The 18,542-nt window shown below is 46.5% G+C and overlaps 1 protein-coding gene across 1 annotated transcript in view; it reads right to left on the bottom strand.

Annotated features, from left to right (window-relative positions):
* LOC124414030 (chromatin modification-related protein EAF1-like) overlaps positions 1-18,542 on the bottom strand; it is a 113,569-nt gene that overhangs the window by 2,454 nt on the left and 92,573 nt on the right. The gene's annotated exons all lie outside the window — the stretch shown is intronic.

Raw genomic sequence — 18,542 nt, 5'->3', positions numbered from 1 at the left:
GGGTCAAGTAATCTACCGAACAAACGATAAGTTATTAGCGCTGGTGTGTACCCTGGGCCTTAGGGGTTGGGAGAGGGAACGGGAAAAATCAGAGCTGTGTGAAGCGGATGATTGTTACATACTTGTGGAAATCTTACACCTGATATTTATATTTTTATTCCCCCGTAATGAATTGGTGCAATCTCGTATATACATCTCCCGTCATCGGAACTGGCCGGCGGAGCCTATGGTAACGTGTACATACCACTAGATACTGTAGGATTGTCATTCAACCACGAGCGTTGTTTCGGGTTCCTCGAATGGCCGGAGGCCAACGTTCCGGCTTACAGGCCCGGCATCTGCTGGTTGCTCTACCCGTATAAGTTGTGCGGTCGTAGGAACCGTTTGTCGTCGCCGCCGCGCTGCCGCCGTTGTTTCTTACGTACGTACATACACACTTGTACAAAGTTGCGCGCGAGAACGCATCTGGCACCAAGATAAGCCCCCCTGCCCCGGTTTCATACTTTTGACTCGGGTAGGTACATATATCACGCACGAAATTAACTTTATATCGCGTCTGCGTACATATACGAGTATGTCTGACAAAGTCTATTCGCATTGAAGCTCGGACATGCGACCCTGTTATATATACATCCAGAAACTTATTCTAGCTCAATTGGCATTTGCGGGTACCTCGGTTCAACAGTTTTCCGCCGCTTTTTCCGCAACTGTATCCATAAGTTCACGTTGTTTACTTCGTATTGCGTAACGCACACAGTTCTAAATCAAAGAACCGCGGATAACGATTTTTCCCTATTGTACAATTCTTTGGGAATTACAGTTCTATTCCATATTCTTTTTTTTTATTCTTAATAAATCTCTTGCGCCGTGCAACATTCAATTTTGCGATGGCTGATGCTGCCTGGCAAAGCCGACTTTATACGAACATGAGCGGGCGGCGAAATAGCTCAAAACCACGAGAGCTCGTCTTTGATCTCATAGAGGCTGCTCCGTCGTTCCCAAATACTTGTTTCAAACCAGTTCCCGCGGACTCGACTCGTGGTCGCAATTTATTTTTGCCATTTCGGAGAATGCTTCATAGATCATCACTGCCGTCCGCAGCCGACGAAGGAGAAGAGGAGAAAGAGCGCGGGGGAAGACGTAAAAAACGAGAGCGCTATCCAGCCAACGGCTGTTGGATCCCGGAGAGAAGCACTTTGCTTTGAGCTACCAGATCGGATCGTCCGTCCGTCCGCATCAGCTGACTCGCGTCATTAGTCAGGCCGCGGCTGATCGTTAGGTGACTAGGCTGATTTACCTCCTCGATTCTACCGACATTGAATTGTTGGATGCTATGTGCGTACATATACTTGATGTGGGCAATAAGTATATATGATACAGCTCGCATACTTTGTCTCTCCTGTATATACCTCCTAGTGTTAATGGGGCCGACGTCGAATTTTCGTCCTCCTCATGTCGCAGATCAGTTTTATACGAGTCGTACTTCGCAAAAGATTTCAAGCTCGTTACGGAGGGAGAAGATAAATTTCGGTCGTCAAATGCGAATAGTTTTTAAAACGAGATATCGAAATCGTAAATAAACGACATTGGGAGCTTGGGGTGGAGCGGAGCAAGGCAAGATCTTGAAAGTGGCTCTTCTCTCTCATCTGCAAAACGGCCGGATACGAGGGAACACGGCGCTAATGATCGTAGACGTTTACGAAGTAAACTTAAGAGAGGTAACTCTGAAAAACTTCCATTCGGTCAAAGTTTGAAACTATACGGGTCTATGAAATCACTGATCGTGTATAGTAATCAAATCTAGTAGAACTCTGCCCGCTTACTGACTACAGTTTTTCTTTCCTCTCGCATTGAAGCGGCTCACCGGTGTCGTGGATAGTGAGTTCCAAACGAGTAATACGATCGTTGTTGGTCGAAACATTTTTCCGGGCCCACGGCTGGCTGTATTAATCAAGGGTGGGTCGACGCGGGAGAATAATTAGGCGCGTGATGCGTTTCACCAGAGAGACCCAGATGCATCCGCTAATTATTAGGTGGAGCAGGGTTTGGGTGGCAGGGGGGTGGAGGGGTCTTCGGAATTTATAGCGGTTTCCGAGTTGAAGTAAATTGCGCACATCCCATGATCGTTAACCCCTAAACATAACTTTGGCGGTTTCCCGTTCGTCGTCGCTCGTCGCTCGTCGTCGTTTCACCTCGCCCTGGGTCGTTAAAAACGCATAAACTGCCTCATCATCGGTACCTCCCGGCGCACCTCGGCCCTCCGAGACTTTGGAGGAACTTCGCGCGCACACGCGGCTAAATTACGAAACGAAGGAGGAAGGGGTGGGACAGAATACATACGTCTAATACGACGTACCTCGGAATCACACGGGTGGCAGAGTGCCGCCCGCCATTGTCGATCTATATCTGATTTCTCGGCGGTATAATTAGCAAATCGATCATTCACCTTCCTACCGTTTAGTACCTATGAATTCCGATATTCTGAGAATTACATGAAAGGTAAACTTGATGGGAGGAGGAGTGAACGGTTCCTTCTACAAGCGATGCATATTATATGTTCCCACCTTGTACGTATTTGATATACGTATATTTATACGTTACACGACATAAACGGACGCAAATCGCTAGAGACAGCAAAGTGCCGTGGAATATTCGCGCGAAGGAAATTCTTGGCAAACGTCGATCTTCACCATCTCATATAACCTTTCAACGAACGGACAAGTCGTTCGCGCGAATCCTTAGCTGTATAGTCTAAAGACGTGTATGGAAGCCTTATGCGGGAGATGATAATAGTATCTGTACGTACCGCTTGCGCAAAGTTGGCGGACCGAAAGTTTGCGAAAAGAAGAAAAAGGGGAAACAGGCGAAAAAAAGAACTCGCAGCGAAACGATCAATATATACTTACCCTATATAGCAGTGCTCTACCTTTTCATAAGAAGTCTGATTTTGGCGCATAATTCTTGTCGATAAGAAAAGAATTGAGATCGAGAGACAGGCTGCGGCAATCTCTTGTGTTGAGTGGAGCAGGATAACAGTTTATTGGTATAATTGTCGCTGGTCAATGTGTTGTACGCGTTGGTGTATTAACCATTAATCAACGAAACTCGTCGTTAAATCGGGATGCTTTGACTCAGGTCTTGGCTGGCTGGTCGATGTGCGCAGGCAAGATTACTATAGGAGTACTACTGAGGAGCGTATGCCTGCGGGAGGTGCTGCTCAGGATACAATTGTATCCCGGGTTGTTGTATCATCGGCACACCCTAGCCAAGCGCACGCAATACCGTCTCGTCGTATCTGACGTTGATTCGTCTCCGCCCCCTTCCCCCTCCCACGAAAGCCGCAGACACTTTCGACGACGTCAATTCGACCGACTCGAAATCCATATAAATTTTTCACCCGAGCCTTATCGTTACTTCTGCTTCGCCTACCGTAAAACGACCCGACGAACGAACCTGACGGACCCTTGAAGCTCCGGTGTCCGCTTCGCTCGAGCTCAACGATCCTCTCCTCGTTCCTTGCGAATGCGCGTTCACGAATTGTTGCTATTTTAATTCTGAGACGTAATCGCACGCAGATTATTATATACGTTTCGGCCGGGAATCGAATGGAGGGAATTCTTCGAGCACACCACCCGGTATAATTCAAGGCTTTACAACCGAGGACCATAAATAATGCAGATGGCCGACTGCGGTCGGACTCGCTCGGCTGCCTTGGCTGTTGCTGGATGCGTTTCGTTGCGCCGAGTTCACCCGGATCGGGTTTGGCACGCGGAAAGATCTTCCGCTCTGTACGGAAGCGGGTGGCATCCGCGTCCGCACCGAGGGAATGTAAAGCCGATAATTACAAAATCAATGCTCCCCGAATTATTACACGGCGTTGGCTATGCACGGTGTTTATCATTTTATCTCACGGGCGCCAGCTGATGAGTGGGTACCTACGTATATTATACCATAATGGATATCGAGAGTCCCGCGGAATTGATTGTCACGCAAGCTATTTATATAAACACGTTTGACCGCGGAGAGGACAGATCTAGTTCGCGTTCGTCGCCCGCGATTGCACTGCAAAGGGAATAGTGAATCGGGTATAATACGGGGAACGCACGTGTGGGTGGATTAAATATGGATATCTCGTGGCCTAGTGTCTGATCTACGCTAGGAACTGCAGCGGTACAAAGCGCTGTTAGCTATCCACCCGTTTCTTCAGCATCGATCGATGCCTCAAGTCAGAAAAATAATCAACCGCGACTCGAGCCCACTCGGTCTGACTGCGAGAGCTGTATAACTACACGAATGAAATATGCTACCGAACCTCGCGACTTGGTATATACACACAGTGTCTGCATGTGCGATGAGAAGAGAATAAGCATTTATTATCCTCTATGGAGCTTACTGTCCTCTGATTGCGAGCCGAGCTGACACGCGAGGATACAAAATTCATGGACGTACCTACCACAATGAAAAGTTGGCGGCTCGTACGTCGGTTGAGATTTCAACAAAAAGAGCGAAGGGGAGGTATTACAATATCTACTCGTCGATTCCATTGTCCTGCAGATTATTATTACCGAAAAGTATCAGAGGAATGCGTCGTCAATTCACGAGACAATTAAGTGCTTGCTCTGGAGCACCTTGCATGGTATGCAACGGTGCGGGAAGATCATGTTCGTAAAGCAAGTTGTGTATAATCGTTATAACTGCTCTCGTACAATACCGCAGTGCGACCCTTCGCATACGAGTTAACCCAAAACAACATCCGTTTCGTCGAGACTGGGTCACTGTATAAACGTGTCGCATAATGTACGTCCGTTTTTTTCCTATTACTGTCCGCATTTGAAGTTTTACGTCAATTTCCCAATCATGCCGAAGTTCGTTGTTATGTATCTGCTTACTAATTTGCTGAAAGAGGAGGCAAAGGTTTTACCCTATCGTCATCTAGATAACCTCGGCTTGCTCCGCACAGTATACGAACGCGAGTGTTGGTAGAAATCATCTCGCTCGAACGGACGGTACGTAATAATTTCAGCTATCACGCTTCGAGGAAGCCCAGCATCCTTCCTGTCTCTCGCGGGTCTGTCGGTCCGTCCGGCTGGCATGCCGCGGCGGCGTAATCTCTTTCCCTCTCGCATCTCTTCTTCCCGCATCGGCGCCGTCCCATTTCGCTTCGGTTCAATCGTTCCTCCAGATTCCATTTCCCTCACAGCTCTAACGCGATGCGCCCCTCCCTTCTCCTCCGTTCCCTCTCATACCCGCAACGAGCATCGGGGGCAGATACAAATAACAATCCAAGTGTCAAGTGTGGATCCGCCGAATGAAATTAATCATCTGAGAGGCTGCCGCACGCTGGGTTTTTAACTCATTCGAATATATTTAAACTCGACAAACAAACGGAGGAGGGAACGTGGGTAAAGTGCACGCGGCCGTTTCTGTTATACCTACCTCCTCGTCTCTCGTCGCCGCCCGGTTTCGCAAAGTGGTGGATTTAACTTTTAAATGAAAATATTTCAATCTCTGTGCAACGCTCTCGTCCGCGCTCTCTGCAAAAGGTTTCTCCCTCCCCGGCCTTCGCTACTCGATATTAACTTCTGTAATTGTACCCAAATCAATTCCTGCGTCGTAAGCTTCCGGCCATTTGCCATGGAGACGACCCACAACGCAAGGCGAGGCCCGACCGGGTAGTTCTGTATTTTTAGATTCGCGGCCCGAAGGCACTGCGGGAAAGTTATTTTCTCGGCCAATGTTGCAGCTGCGGGCACGCCCGAGCGGACTTGGAAATTAGGGAAGTAAAAAGCGGGGAAATAATGCACGGCTGGTAGGTACAAATAAAGAAAGAAAAAACTGTAGGATCGCGGTCATGCCCGGGCCGTGCAGCCTGTCAGGTAAATTGATTTTGTTCGCCTGGCGAAGATGATGGTGTCGCGCCGCAATGATACGCCGACGACTGTGTCAGATTTTTGTAAAACTCTTCGCCCCTGCGTCGACTAACAATAAGTATACGACCTTTTTCTTTTATTCGCGACGGTTGTCTCAGCACCTTCCCAGCCCCTTACTTTATATGCTAATACTTATACTTATGTATCAGACGTATTTCTTCATCATCTCCTTTTTTATCCTTTCTGCCACCACGCCAAGTTTTTTCCGCACCTTCAACTACTTTGCCGTCCTTACCTATTAATCGTGTGCCTTAGCTTCCAGTTTTTTTTTTATTTGCCCCGATTGTAATCGCGGACTCGACTGGCCGTGGTGTGATTTCTGTCACCGTATATGATAGGCATGAAAGAAAATTTCAATCGCGAGATATACAGATTCGAATTTCACTTTATACATACCCTCATTTACCTCATCTCCCAATGAATGTATTATATATAGGTGCCTATCTGTACTTGCCAAATGCATGAGCAGGTTTAGCTTTTTATGTTGTTTTCTTCAAATTGATTAACAATCGGCTTACTCGGGAACAGAATAATATATCACCATATCTCGATTGTCTTTTTCTTATCAGCGACAGCTTGTTCACCTTGAGGAATTATGCTGTCGTGGTAATTTATTCAAAACACAGGATGTGTATTAAATCTTTCACGATCGACGCTCACGAATCAATGTGAGAATTACACGCCTCAATGAGCTATCAACTCCTTTCTGCTACGGCGACTCTTTAACTGGCATATTTTATATGAGAATTACAACAGCCTTATAACGCATTTCTATAATCTGGTTTTCAATTCCGAGCGTCTGCTAAACGTATTATACATACTGTATGTAGACTATATGTATGTACATACATGTAGTATTATCGACCTTTGGGGAAATTGTATGTCGTCGACAAAAGTGTGGGTATGAATGTAAATATATATATACACAAACTATGTTGTTCGTTCCGAACATTTCGATTCATTCCGACAGCTATCGTTGGCGTTAACTTCTTATCAGTTGTCAGTTGGTAGGCCCAGGTATGGACATTGTACGCTTTATGTGTATATAGGTATATTCTCCTGCATAACAACAACTTGGTATACAGGTTCTTGTACAGTTTTGAGTATTTTGTTTGATTAATCAAACATGCAGGCAGCATATACTTGAAAAAGTTATCAACAGATGTTATAGAAAGAGGGCAAGCGTACCTAATTATAAGTGACCGACTGTCTGTACCCTCGGGGAAGAGTGACATCGACGCTTTGTGTTATTCGCCCCGTAATTTTTTTTTCTCTGTCAGGAACTCATTTTTAGCGATAATTACCTTACGCCAGATTGGTGGCGGGTCAATTTTTTCTCCCTATCTCACAACGTCCGTCCGATTGTCCGTCGTTGTTGTCAACCCTTTCTTCTTCAGTCTATATAGTCTATATAGATAGTCTTTCTGCCCATCGATAGTGCCGCTTATCGCCCTTCCACACTTTATCTGTTTCCGTTTTCTTTTTTTTTTGAAGGCCAACTGTGTACACAAAACGCGTTGATAACCACGAGAATGGAAGCGTAACTATCGAATGTTTCATCGAAATGCGCCAGAATTCTTCATACACCCAATTAGATTGCACATAACATTATACAGATTCATATATATATATATACACAAGTGTCTATCTCCAGTATGGACAGGAATATTGCAGGATGAACGTGGTGGAGCAATCGCGGCACTTCGTCAATGGCAGCCCTCTACCGCACGCAGTGCAGAATTGTCATGCTTCTGTTTTATTGTGAATTGCAAGTGAGTATTGACGAATTTCGTCATCGTGCGATGTATTTGCGGACATTCCGTCTTCTTCGGAAAACGTTCCAGTAATATCTGGCTCTTACCTCTGCAGCATGACTTATCCAACCATTTTTTCCCTCCTTTTTCTCTTCAAACGAATCAATCTTCCACCTATCCATCGTCTATCTTCCTCTCTCTACTACTCTGTCACTATCATTTGTAAAATTGTTCCCCTCGACTCGGGTTGTAACGTAGGAGCACAGCACCTGCTCCCCCTAATCTAAGCATTGTCTGTTTCATCTGTCCCCGACGAGGCTTCGGGGCGAGTCCAGGCAGAAGATGGCAAACAAAAGACCACCTTCTTGCCTTCTTTCGGCCCCCAGCCCTCCCAGTCTTTAGTCTTCAGCATTTAGTCTTCCGCCTTCAGCCTTCAGCCTTTAGCCTTCGGCCTCTCCATTGTCTTAGCCAAATTGCTGAACGGCACACCGACGCTTCGCTACGCGATGCTATTTTCTCGACAGCATACATTCTCGTCTTTCTTTTTTTGTCTCTTTCTACCTTTTATTCCCACCAACGTGCCTGTATAATATAACTACATTTACGCGTATTATTCTTTTTCTCTCGGTGCAGGGTTTTGGACGGTGATATACAAATAAGCCGGAGTTTTCAAAAGATTCACGATTCTATTTGCCGCATGGTTTTACTCGAAGTGTTAAATCTTCATTTTTTCTTTTATTTGGTTCTCATTCGTTTCCAAGCCTGGGCGAAGGAATGATGGGTTATCTCAAATACCGATTTACCAGGTTTATTATACGATTGTCAAAGATTACGCGAACGAGTAGGTCGTTAAAGAATACCGAAACTTAATCAAACGAAACCGTGACGTCTGTTTTGCTCCCTCATCCATCGCAGTGCGTATTATTAAACCAAATAAAATACCAAGCGATGATTCACGGATATCTTGAGCATTCACCTTACAATATACCTCGGGATTAAAACTCGATTTTATTATACTTACATCATACGGCAAAGTTAAACTCGTGAGCATCCCTAAGCACGCTGGGTCTACAAACAAATAAAATTTCCTCCGCGAGATTAACCAGCAATTAGGATGAAAAGATCACTCTCAATCGATAACGGATCAGGACTCGGTGCGCAGTGTGCGTCTACTCGTACAGCATGGGTACAGGTAACATAGGATACGTACACGGGTGTAATACCAGGCGTGTATCGTCAGCACGAGGTCTCCCTACTCCCTCCCCGACTCGAGTATTCCTAGCTGTGACGAGAATGTACGACAAAGAGCGAGGCGAGACAGGCATTAGCTGTTCCTGACTCGAAGGGATCGCGGACTGGCATCGTGCAGCTGTTTGACGTGGGTTAGGTACATACCTATATACTAGTATAGCGGCGAGGAGGAAGCCTGTGAGTCGGGACGGCTTGGATCGTTAATGCAGGTCTTGGAGGACTGTACCCTCGACTCCCACCACTACGGGTGTAGGTACCATTCGTCCCTGCTGCTCCTGACACAGTCCACATAATCTACCGACGTACATCCCCACACTAATACCCGAGCGTAGGATCATGCGGGTGCGATGATGGAGTGTCCGCAGAACCGAGAGGTTCTTTAATACATTCTCCCCCCTCTCTCGATGGGCATATATTCATCCATTTCCTCCCCTTGGCCCCCCGCATTACGGTTACATGCACAGCACCGTGTCTGGTCGGTACCTAAATAGGCGAGCTTACCGTCATTGAGACGAAGATCTGCGCGGAGCTGGTCCTTGGACAGTTTATACTTTTCACCGCCGGGGGGGTTATATTCTGCTTGCAGCGCTTTCAGAAGAGACAGGGACCTTTGAAATTCTATTCAAATCAGATCTTCGGGACGCAAACTCTATACTCATTGTCAGGGTTCCCCTCAGTCGGCTTTCGACGAGTTTGAATGATTTCTTATGCAAATCCATCAACACGCGCGATAGAGCGGCACAGAGATACGGAGAGCTGTTCGAATAATTTTTCGATTTCTCTGCCTAAACTTGCATCGCGGCTGACGAAGTTGAATTTATCGTATAGCAGCAAGTATTTGTACACCGCTACACCTCCGCCTCAGACTACACAGGCATATAGACATGGGTGTGAAATTTATAACTAATTGGAGTATTCTTCTATGCAACAAGTACCTACACTCAGCCATTTCGCTCATGAATTTACCTCGCTCAGATTCAAGCTGTACAACCGGGGCGTATAACTAAACACGGCGCTGGTTATTACGGCGGGGTAGAGTATAACGTGTGTACAGCGGCATGGGGGTTACGTTCTAACAAGCCAACACCTCGGAAGAAAAGAAGAAAAGGTATACGTTTCCAGCGACCGGCCTCGTACCTCCTCGCGAAGCAAGACCTAAACCAACTTAGCCCTACCCCGGGATATATCTTGGCATCCGCAAGACAGGCACGGCAGGGTGGGTATGCCTGTACCCACATCAAACGCCGCCTGTTCGAGGGATGGAAAAGGACAGGGTTCGTAGACAGACCAGAGTCCCGCGGGGATATGATACCGATCCCCCGTTACATTGTGCGGGACTTGGCAGTTTCACATGGCGGCAGGACGATATACCGGCACTAGATATCCTTTTGCAGCTAGGTGCGTTATTATCGGGCGTCCAGGTGACGCGGACCCCTGTCTAATAGTCAGTCAATGCTGTATCGGTCCGTCGCGCGTCGCTCCTCCGAGTTCCTGCAGGGCTCTGTGTTTTCATAACTTTTGCCTTGTAGCGTCGTTGCCGGATTTTCTTAGGTACGTATTGTGTGTCGTTGGTCGATCAAGTTTCTATGAATTCACTCCCACTGGATAAATTCAGGCTCTTGATGTTTCTGGGTTATCCATGACCCAGCGGAGACGAGTTATGGCCGGTGCCACGTATCTGCACCGTGCGAATGAGCAAGCTTGTAGGCATTCGCGTGCAAGAATTTCGTTATGTAGGTACGAAGCATAGAGCAGGCCTGAATGCTTGTCAAGCTGACTCTTTGCAGCGAGTCCAAACATCGTTCTAAGTATCCTCCTCGGTGTGTAATTTAAACACACGATGACCCGAAAACTGTCGTAACCAGCGTCGTCCCGTCTATCACGCTAAATGCCGTGAGCCGTTCGTCTGGTTTTGCGAAAATAATAGAAGGTACGTAGGTTGTAGTAGGGCGCTTCCTGATCTTTTGAAGGAGAAGAAGAAGAAAAAGAAGTTTGAAAAGATGATTTGTTCACAGCCGGTGAATAATTATACCTAGATGCCGCTCGACGTCAGCGGAGGACTGCGCCATATATAATAGCCGATCGTCGCGTTGCGTTGACTGGCTGGTTGGCTGACGTATCGTCGTAACACGGGGGTCTGGAAGGAACGTTAATATCAGTACCTTCGCTCGGAGCGTGACACGGTTAGTAGGAGGAATGTATTAATTCGATCATTTGACAGGTTAGGCGTTAGGCGTGCTGGTATTCTCTCGCAGTTTATTGTTGGCGTCGTTATTCCGAGGTATTGTCATTTTTTGTATTCCTTTTCCTTCTCCTTGGCGTCGAAAAATGAAATATCCATTCGTCCCGCAGGCTACGCCGAACGGCCTGAGACAATCGCGCGACCCGGACTGAATTCTTTATTAAAACGGAGGGGCCAGTTTTAATTTTTGATCGACCGTTTTTATAACCGGGATCTAATTTCTAGTCGAAGCCCTTGGGGAACCTCGGGGAAAGTGGATTGCAGACCTCTTTTTGAAACCGTTTGGGATATAGACGAAGAGAGAGAAGAAGAGAGAGAGAGAGAGAGAGAGAGAATAGAATAGAATAGAATAGAATAGAACGTATTTTTATTATACCAAGGTGGGGACCCCGAAGTATAAATGAGCAAACAGATTAACAAACTTAGAAAATAACTTAATGCTAATGAACAATGATACGTTTGTAAGAACGTAGAGATATTGACAGTGTGGCCGTGTGACCGTGAGAGAATACAATTGTACATCTTAGATTAAGGTTTGTGAAGGAAATTACTGATAGCAGCGTATAGAGCATATGAGAGAGCGAGTATATAGTACATATTGAAATTGATAGTGAATATGATAGGCAGTTAGATGTAGTACCGTTTTTTATCTTTATTTTATTTATTTTATTTTAAACTTACAGTGAACTAAGCTAGGGCTAGGTATTCGAAAAGTGATTTTTTAAATATTGCAGGGGAGGGCACGTCACGCACCGCTGACGGGAGCGAATTCCATAACCGCGTTCCGCTAACAAGCGTTGACTTTTCAAAAGTCCCAGATTGATAAGGCGTAATAGCCAAGTCCGATTTTGGGGCACGCATAGGACCAGAAAACTCACGAATACTCGAACGGAGAGTTAGTTGGGCCGCGAACGTAGAGGGCTTTCCAAAATGTAGGGCGCAATAAACGAGAACGCCTAAAGAGAGAGAGAGGGAGAGAGAGAGCGTAGGGTTGAGAAAGAAGAAAGATTTTATTGCACGAGGGAATGGAAGGAGCATCTCGCCTTGCATCCTCGGCCATACCCGTCGTCGTCGGATGTGATAGTGACGGTTGACGGTCGACGGTGCCGCGCGTGTGGCTCTCCGAAGGGGCTATAATTTTTTTCCCCTCGCCCCCCCCCCCCCCCCCTGCCCCCCTACATTTTTCCTCCGATCACACAGCAGGGTGATAGGCCAGCGGTTGGGTGCGGGTCGTGCGTGGTATGCCGGTATGCCAGGATCCTTAGAAATGTCTGATTAGAAACTACAGCCTTTGTTTCATCCCGGGGCCGTATTCTTTCTTGCGAGCGAGCGAGCGAGTGCTGCCTTTTGTTTCGTGTTTGAACGGCTCGAGCTTTCGGCTGCGGCTATGGCGGAACTTCGAAGGGGGGCCGTGGAAATTGCGCGGAATGATGAAAGACACTGTAATCTTATTCATTAAGGAGAGGCTTTGCTGTCCGCGATATAGAACCCTGCGGAACCTTGGCGTAAGCAAGATGAATGTCTTTCGCTTTTAAAATGAGAAACATGAATGACAAGTAAAAAGCAAAAACCGCAAACAAGAGAGATACATGTAATGTATAACAGCTCGCGCCCCCTCCTGTCTACTTCTTTTCGCTTCTTATTACGCAAAATCAAAGCGTCGCTCTCGTACGAGGTATAAGAGGTACACGTGGGATTTTTAGGCGAGACACGCGGTTGTTGCTTATAATTATTATTTTATTGTGCGGCGGGCGTGAAAATTACGGGTGCGACCTGCAGAGCGAGTCGAGGGCTCCTGCCTTTCGTGGTAAATTTACATAACGCACTCGATGACGCACCTCGTGCAGGATAACGAGAAGAGGGACTATATTTTCTCGACACTATCGCCCTCCGGTTTACGACGAGGAGTCCTTCGAAAACTCCCGAATCTCGTTGCGACCTTTTCCCATTTACACACCTGCGAAACAAGTTTCGAGGCTCATTTCTGCACCCGTCGAATTTCATAAATAACAGGCTTCGCAGCTCTACAAGTTCGTAGCCAACCTTCTTCTCTCTTTTCATCTCTCTCATCGACATTTTGCAGAGTCAAGTAATTTTTTCTTCCTCTTGTTATAAGTCTATGTATATATTTTTGCCAAGGCATAATACATTAATCAATCAATCGATATCTCTCTCTCTCTCTCTCTCTCTCTTCGTGTCTCGCCTAGTTACCTACGTCAGAAACTTTCAAAGGCCCCTGTTCTAATTTTCTCAAATTTTACAGGTAAACCGTGCGGCGAGTCGCCAGCAGGGTTGTAAACTCGTAATAAACGCTGCAAGGGTGGAGGCGAGCAAAGTTCCCTGAGTCGCAGTCGAAGCCGAATTTGACACACAATGCGGTAACGTAAGTATTACGGTTTTCACAATTTACTGTAGGTCTGTATCATCGCTGTGACAAAGGAGAAACGTGTGTACCATGCCTATACCTATACCTATAAACCTCGATCGCAGTTGACTGCGGGTTCTCCTCCCGCATTGTCGTCCCTCGACCGAGATTCGTATCTCAAAGACAGAAAAGTATATACCACGTAGCCAGGTACAGATGCACATATACATGCTGCCGCGTATATTATGTGCGCGCGCGCGCGCGCGTACACACACACACACACACACACACACACGTTTGTTCGTTTTCGCTAACTTTTCTTCCCGCTGCCGCCGCTGCACTTCGCGGCTTGCACCACCGCAATTACCGGGGAGACGCAATTAAGCGACAGTGTCTAATTATACAAGTGAGCGGATGGCGGCCATTTTACTTTTCTTTTTCGGTTCTTGTATTTTTTTTTCTTTCTTTCTTCAAATTAACTTTTGCGAGTCCAAACGGCACGCTACTCGCGTATTTTTCCATAAGCCTGGGCTCGTAAGTGCCGCCTGCAGTGAAGTGCAGCAGCGCCTCTTTCGAGTGTTTCCCAAGCCCTGCCAACAATAATACGTTTAGGTAGGTGGGTAGATAGGTATAACTCTGAAGGCATTGCCGCAGCAGTGTTCGATGCTTTTTCATACTCTAACTACTGCAGGCGTCTTGCGGACGAGTCGCGAGTGTTATTGCACCAAAACGTGCTAAGCGTGACAGTAGACCGGGCTGCAAGGTAAAGAATAATCTAATCGGCGAATCACTTTCGTACGGTGAGCCGTGTAGAACAGGAATTTGCATTTATATTTCAAATGCAATTTATAATTGAAACGCAGTTTACAAATCGATCGCCAGTCAGGGAGTCTCATGCCGCAGTGACATTCTGCAGTGAAAGCGACGCTGTAGAGAGAGCGAGAGAGAGAGAGCTGTGCTCGGTTCCGAAATTCGAAGCGACGCTGCAGGGGTTCGGTACAAAAAGTACATGTATAGTATGGAAAGGAAGAATGGGAAGAAAAAAAAGTGCCGTAGTCAGCTCGCGTTGAACCCAAACATGCTTCGACCATTTGCGTTATCTCGTCCGTCGGTGTAACGAATTAATAAATTCGCCGCTACGTTATATTCGTTGACTTTCGACATTTGGTGACCGGCGACTCTCGTCGCACCATCAGCGTCGTTATCGCCGACTCCACCGTCGATCGCGGTCGTCTTCTCTATCGTACTCTTCTATCTGGCGCTATCTATCGCTCCTGCTCCAACCCTATTTGCTCTTCACCGCATACACTGCACGCCCGCGTTGAGCACGGCACGTACGTGTGTATGTACATAGCTGGCGCCCCTATTCCCCTGCCTCGCCCTCGCCCTCTCCCTCGCCGCTGTCTCCCTCCCTCGCCTTCCTTTCGCATGATCAACGCCGCACTTCGTCTCTGTTCACCTCCTGCCAAAACCAGTCATCAATAACCACGGTATCAGCCCCGCCTGCTCGAAGTAGGGGACTATCCACGTGCACCAGACGTGCTCCGATTCTCCGACCGTTCCGGTTGCAACCTATACTATACGTACTATGTACCTACTATACTGTACCTGTACGGTGTGTGTATAATCGTGTTTGTGCAACGATCACATGAGCCTAGAGTCGCGGAGGATACGTTGGATTTACCTTAGGGGGAAAAACGCACCGCACACGTTCGGTCTCACTTTGGAAATGATTTTTCGTCCGAGTACGATTGCGTTCGACGCGGGCTCGCCGTCAATACGATTAACGAGGAGGTAGGCGGGTAGGTAGGAAGGTAGGAAGGTAGGAAGGTAGGTTATGCCTAGCTACGCCTTGCTGCGGGTTCCTATACTCGGTTGCCCCGCAATTACAGTTTTGCTCGCTTACAGCCCGGGAGGCTAGAGCGCCAGACGAGGATACTAACGTAAATCGTTTCGCGTCAAGTATAATTAACGATATAGGTGGGATATGGGATATGGGATATGGGAACAGGTATACGTATAGGTACGTTTAGAATTCATTGGGCCTTGGTTATACCTGGTTGGTAATGTAGGTGTACCGCGTGTGGCATATGATCTGCGTGGCTACGATTTTTCGGAATTCATCACGAGAATGAAACTGTTGTCTTTGCCTTTGCGGAGGAAAAGGATTATTATTGTCATTATTGTATTCTTGGACGTGCTTCGTGGTCTTGCACAAAGGGTATTGTGCTTCTCCGGGAACGCTGCCGAACGTTTTATACGTATAAATCTTTTCCTCTGGATCTCTATATGCATGTATAAAAAATATACCTACGTACTACCCACACATCATGCATAAGCCGATCACTAAATATATCGAATTAATTGACACAGTGCGTAGTAAAACGATCTTTTCTTTAAACAAATGTTTCAAAAAAAGAATCTGGATTAAATATGCATACAAATATACAATGCCCGGACACCTCTTGCATAATACCTAGGTATCGGTGATTTTCATTAAAACTTTACCCTTAACGATTCAACAAAGAGGAATGAAAATTTAATCAAGAAACGAATTTTGGATTGAATTGACGTGTCGAATAAATATTGTATTTTGAGTCTCTTTCTGAAAAGTTGTGTTAGTTGAAGCTCACAGTTTTGTCTTGTCAAATAAAACGGTGGTTCATAATGCGTTCCACACGCCAAATACGAAGCTCACGAGTGTTATCTGGCCATTCACCGACATGCAGTTGAGGAATGAATTTTTCTCGGGATTTTTTGCAGTCTCTGGTATTGATTTATCCATCGGCCCTTTTTCTCTCTCTCTCCTAGATCTTTTCTTTCTGTCCTTCTTGGGCTTTTCCCGTATCTCTACATAGGAAAGCCGCGCTTATAGGTAGTCGTTGGGGAAAAGGCAAAGTCTGGGCACCCGTCGCTGTTGGAAGTTAGAACGCCCCGCAGCTCCCCAGGGAAGCTTTTAATAGACACGAAAGCAATTACTGCAGCGCAAGCTACGGGGACTCGATCCTTCTTTTCCATTATTCTTGAGCGATTCTCGAAGTATGCTACGTACGAGGTACCTACACCGCCGCACCAACAAAGAGTCTTGATCGCTGCGGATCGAACGGAATATGTAAATAGAAGAGGAAAAAAGTAGAACCAGTCCATAACCTTCACTTCATTTCTACGGATAATCTTGCAGCTATTTTTAATCAGCCCTCTGCAGGGCGTAGGTATCCGCAAATACAGTATTTCACGCACCTACGTGTCCGAGCCCTTCAAGTTTCCTACGCCGCTCTAGAGTCTACTGGTCTCTAAATTATTAAGTCTCTTGTAACGCGCGCAACCTGGCCGGAAGTACCGGCTTAACGATTAAACAACTAGTTCCGCCAACAGCCCCGATTACGTCGTAAAGCGCTGCGCCATGTCGCGTCGCTCGGGTCAGTCACGGACGAGAAAAAATGCGGGATCCGTCGAGGAAACGGATGCAGGGGTTCCGCCGAACTTGATAACGCGGCATGCTGTACTTGTACTCAAACTATTCAACGTTCTATTTACCGCGTGTGGTATGTTCGCTTGTTTGCCCGCTCGTTACACGTACATACAATGTACATGTATGTGTTTCTCCCGGGTTTTAATCACTCGCCCAAACGAACAAAAGCAGTATAAAAAAACTGCTTGCTGCGCATTCTCTGCATCTACCTACTCTTTTTGCCTGACACCGGTAGATATACAGATATGTGCAACATCGAGACGACGGTACCACCGATTTGTTCGATATTTTTCTCTCGCCAGCTGGCCTCTGATTATTGCTTTCATAATCTATTTTTCTGCAGCTGGTAAGTATTGATGTGATGGGCGAATTTTCTAAAGACGTAAAAGGAAACCTCGGTGTGAAATCGGTGTAGGTAGAGATGTTACTGCCGTAGAGGGTTGCAGGGGTTGGGTTTCGATCCGACGATTAACAAGTATGTAGGTAAAATAATCCGCACGAAGCGCTCTTCATATCTATAGGTATAGGTGAATATATCGCTGTATCGCTGCTGCAGTCGGCGAAGAATGGAAGTTGGGTGCTGCAGGGGCAGAACAGCTCGGCGCCCTTGACGCTGGCAACAATGCAGATTTGCGGAATTTATGGGAGCAGCAGCTGCTGCCGGTAGTTCGCGTATTTTCCACGATATTGTGGTCGTTCGCTGCTATATATGTGCCGCAAACTTGGTTGTCCGTATATGTAGATATTAGACACACGAGGATCAATGTGTAGACTTGGCCGCCTAGCTGTGCTCCGATATTACAGGATGAACTCTGGGGTATCTGCCGCTGAGTGTACAGTTTTTTTTCTCCTTTTCTCCTTTCTATAAGTCGACCAGCGCAAGGCTTGTGTACAACTTCTTTTCTTACTTCATTTTTTTCTCTCTTTCTCTCGGGTTTTCCCTTACGCATACACGTGTACGTTTGTGGCAAGAAGTACGGTACCGCAGAGCTGATACAGAGAATATTTCAGGGCTGTTTTGTCGTTCGATAAAGCCGCCACGTTGTCGTCCCACTTCGTTTGATTCCTCCATAGGCTCGAATTCCTCAATTTATGATCTTTCAGAAATACGTGTATCTATGTTCCGTGTATAAGGTACACCGCACATATTGTTCCGTTTCATCTGACAATAAGAGCCGAAATCAAGAAAAGAGAAACGAAGGAGAGGCGGGAGGACGACATTGGAGCCCAACGATATTCGGCACCTACTACCAGCTGAAGCACTGTTTCGAAAAGCGAAAAGTGTGTGTAACGATCGCTCGCCGCTGTACAGATAGTCCGTTAAACCGGATCACCAAACGCTTGGAGATAAGATAAACCTCAAGTCGTTCATCAGTTGCCGCTAGTTTTTACTCCCGTTTCATCGTTCCTTGATGGTTGTAAAAATAGGGAAAGATATATGACGAGGGGAGTGTTTATAAATAGTAGTAAATGTTACTCTGAAAAAGATAGAAAAAAGAACAGAACTTACGAGGGCGATGTCAGTATA

This window comes from Diprion similis, chromosome 13 (assembly GCF_021155765.1).
Source record: "Diprion similis isolate iyDipSimi1 chromosome 13, iyDipSimi1.1, whole genome shotgun sequence".
Lineage (NCBI taxonomy): Eukaryota > Metazoa > Arthropoda > Insecta > Hymenoptera > Diprionidae > Diprion > Diprion similis.
The sequence above is the reverse complement of the archived record's forward strand: the minus strand, read 5'-3'. Positions and strand labels throughout refer to the sequence as shown.